Here is a 4432-nt window from a genome sequence, read left to right as displayed (position 1 = left end):
ATATAATCCAGAATCGGTTAACAAACTCAACAAAATCATAACTCTGTCATTATATAATATAATAATATTTTCTGATATTTCAGGCTCCTTAAAAATCCCCGGCCTGGGGGACTCCTCCTGTTTGATATTTGCCCTAAAAAACGATTCGGTGGCATTATTTTTAAGAAAACTGCTTCTTACATACATTCCAAAAATTAAAAAAAAAAATTAAATAAAATTGACTAATCTCATAATGACTATGGTTTTACCAAACATGTTGATATACCACAAAATTACACGTTTCTTATTCTCGCCAATCAGTAAGTTATTTTTATACCTTTCATGAGCATGAAATGGTATTATAACTTTGGTCCGATGTTTGTAAGTACCAGAACAAAAAGAGATAGACCGATGAAAATGTATACTTATATGATCAGAACGTCGAGCTGAGTTGATTTAGCCATGTCCGTCTGTCCGTCTGTCCGTCTGTCCGTCTGTCCGTCTGTCTGTCTGTTTGTATGCAATCTAGTCTCTCAGTTTTCGAGATATCCGGATCAAATTTGGTAGGTGGGTGTATTTTTATAATGTATTAATCATTTGTCGGAACCGGAGGAATCGGACCACTATAACATATAGCTCCCATACAACTGATTGTTCAGATATGAGATTTTTCATTATAACTTCTCCATTTATGCAGCTACGAACATGAAATTTTGCAATACTTGCACCCATTATCAACAGAATACTTACAGTGAAAATTACAAAGATCGGGTCACTATAACCTATAGCTCCCATACAACTGATTGTTCAGATATAAAATTTTGCGTTATAACTCCTCCATTTATATAGCTAGGAACATGAAATTTCGCGCTGTTTTCACTCATTATCAACAGAAGACTTACAGCGAAAATAACAAAGATCGGGTCACTATAACCTGCAGCCCCCATACAACTGATTGTTCAGATATGAGATCTTTTATCATAACTCCTCCATTTATGCAGCTAGGAACATGAAATTTCGCACCATTTTCACTCATTATTAACAGAATACTTACAGTGAAAATAACAAGGATCGGATGACTACAACATATATCTTCCATACATCTGATTGTTCAGATATGGGATTTTACTGTAAAACTCCTTTATTTGAACAGCTAAAACCGATAAATTTCGCAAGATATTTTATAAATAATAATACCAAGTCTACTGAGAAAATCGTCAAAATCTATGCTGTAATAAGCTTTATCTCCTATAGCACTGATTGTTAAGATACCAGTTTTTGCCATATATCTCCTTTATGTACGAAACTAAACCCAATAAATTGTGTTACCGGTTTACATACCGATCACATAGCGGTGAAAATCACTTAGACATGACACCATAAAGTATATCTTCCATACCTCTGATTGTTTAGATGCGATTTTTTATATAAGTACGTAACTCCTCTATCGATGTATGCAGATGTATTCAAAAGCAGTAATGTGTCAAAGTAAAATTTGCAGATGTTCATGAAAGGTATGAAGCCTTCGGCATAGCCGAAGACAGCGCTGCTCTTACTTGTTCTTTAATGAGAATGATAAAAAGCGTACAAAAGCTGAATGATATACATAAGTACTTAAGAAACCATCAAGGTCGAACCGAATATTACGCCGAAAATCTGTATACAGAATTAGCCGATATGCGACAAAACGCCGAAGAAAATTTTAAAAGAATCTTCAAATTAGCTGCAGATGAAGCAAATAAGGTTGGTTTATCTTAGATGTACCTCGGCAAGTGGGAAGTCAAGTACATACATATAAGCGCAGAAACCTTCCGTCCCCCCCTCAATTTTTTATCTGACTCCGCCCGTGCCTGAGGGCAATATCCGCTTAAATTTCAGTTCAGATCGCAATATTCTGATTCCGACGGTTTCGCTTAATATACAGGTAAGCTCATCTTCCTATAGCGTATGTTCCAGCCTAGTCTTAATAAAACTTTAAATTACGAAATCATTGACAGTAATGTGGTGTCATAAAGTAAGTAGTTATATGCTTGTACTGCGAGGCCGAAAAAGGTCATTTCATACGTGTTGTGTATCTGCATTATTTATGTATGCATTAAGCGCTAAATAGGCACATTAAATGCCAATAACTAAGCACTGAAATCAGCGACAGCACAAAACCACTCATTCATACATATATTCAACTCTACGCGCACAAGACGGCCATCAACAGTTCGTGTGCCTTGTTATGTTTCTGCTTATATGCAGACAAGGTCTTGATAGTCACACCTGGAACTTGAGAATATTCATAAAGTTGTTCGTAACGGCTTGGCTTTTAATTTTGTTCCTTTTACAAAGTTTCTGAAATGCCGACTGATGAGTGGAAAATCAGCCGTTTAACTGTGAACAGTTAAGTTGACAATTTATGTGGCATCTACTATTTGTTCGACACACAGCATAAGTATGTACGTACATATGTATGTCTCTTGTTAGAGTTGACTTCGAAGGTGTAATGCCTGTATATGGTGCAAAAATATAAAATAAAAAAATCACCGCATAAAAAGCGGCACCCACCACCACCAGCACAAGTAAAAGTAAAAAAAGAAGGAATAAAAAGAAAGTCACTGCCAAGTCGCATCGTTGCGGTAGAACGTGACTAGAATATTTATTACGTTGCGCCAGAACGAGTTGCGTTCTGGTGGAATCTCATTAGAGGCGTTTTTTACGGTGCGCATGCGCGTATGCGGCTTTAGTTTGGCGAAAGCACAAAAAACTTGTAATTTTCTATGCTGCACTCAGAACTGGTAGTTAAGTGGAAAATTTTAGTGCAAAATAAATATTTGCACTTTCTGTGGCACAATATTGCAGAAAAAACAGCAAACAAACAACAGCATCAGTGCAACAACTGGCCCAATCGTTCCAACATACATACATACACACAATAATAACAAAGTATTATTATTCTTTTAAAACTCAACCATAAACCACACTCATCAACACCCATTTTATGCAGCGCTTCATTGAATCTTATAGACTTTCATTCTTAACAGCGCAAACCGCTGAATGTCTCGCCACCACAAGCAGGCGATTGCTAGCCACTCGCTCTGCTATTCGCACGAAAGACTTAAGTATGTAGTCTATTATTTTTTGGCGCTTTGTTAAACTTGTGCCCTATTTTCCCTTTCAGTCACATGCAACAATCATTTAAAATTAAAATGCTGTTATACCGCAACATTGTTTCTTTTTTTTACTTTTAGTTCATAAGCTCTTAAGTATGGATTTTATTAACTGCTCATTCAAAGTAAATGTAACACTCTAACTAATCTCATTATGCCGCTCGAAATTCAAAGGCTCCGCGGCGCATCACCATTGTGGTGGTAATCAGTGCGTTGCAAGTTAAGTACCACGAAAATCTATTGAATCAAACTTTCCCTTTTTCATGGTAGACAAACAACAATTTAATTAATATGAAGAGGGGCATCTAAATCATAACACTCAACTGGCCATCATAAAAAGTGATGAAAAGTAAAACTAAATACATATGTAGAGTGAGTACAGTCGCTGTTACACAAGCATCTTAATGTGTTGCATTTGTGTTTCTTTTAACAAAGTTCCCACATTGTTCAGCGCTTGGCAGCGTACAGTGCACAATGCACTTTTGATTTCTCATTGTTATTGAAATATTTTTAGGAAAGTCATTTCCATTTTCATTTAAAAGCAAAAATCCAAGGAATACATTATCGCTTTGTCAATGGCCATTACGTAAAAAGTGAGCTTAAGTTCAACACATTGTACTGAAAATTGGGATAGATTTTGAACTCGCTTTTTATATTAAAGCACATTATGTGGCAGCACTGTATACTTTCAAGATTTTAGCCCTTTTTTCGACACATAATAAGAAAGTTGTGTACAGTTAACAAATGAAATAAATATGTAAATTTTTTATTATTTCTCTTGAATATTTAGTTATTCTATGCACCCAGCTGGTGCCTCAATTCTAATTTACATAAGTGCTTTTAATAACAGCAGCCCATCATTTTCAGGAAATTATTTAAAAACTTAATGGAATTTCATGAGAACTTTAAATTGGTTAAGAAAGTTTGTGGCAAGGTTTGAAATTGCTGCAGCCAAATTGAACTGGTGGAAAGGTTTACCAACAGCTGTATCACATATGCACAATACATATATTTGATTCAGGCACATATTTCAAACTAGTAAATTAGACTTATCACAAAAATTTATTGGGAAAGAACGGGTTTGGCCAAATACTTAAAATAATTTTGTTTTAAGATTTTCACATGGTGGTGGAGCGAGAAGAAAAATTTTGAGACTGCTTTTTTTTTAATTTTAAAAATTTATTATAAAGCAACCGAATGTAAAAAAATATAGTCATGATATTTTCATAATATACTCGAAGAAGCTTTCTGAGTTGCTTAGCTGGTTTAGGTACTTAAACCAAACATAGGAAGAATTT

The sequence above is a fragment of the Rhagoletis pomonella genome, unplaced genomic scaffold (genome assembly GCF_013731165.1).
Source record: "Rhagoletis pomonella isolate Grant_MI unplaced genomic scaffold, Rhpom_1.0 Rhpom_scaffold_00006, whole genome shotgun sequence".
Taxonomy (NCBI): domain Eukaryota; kingdom Metazoa; phylum Arthropoda; class Insecta; order Diptera; family Tephritidae; genus Rhagoletis; species Rhagoletis pomonella.
Note: the sequence above shows the minus strand (reverse complement) of the source record.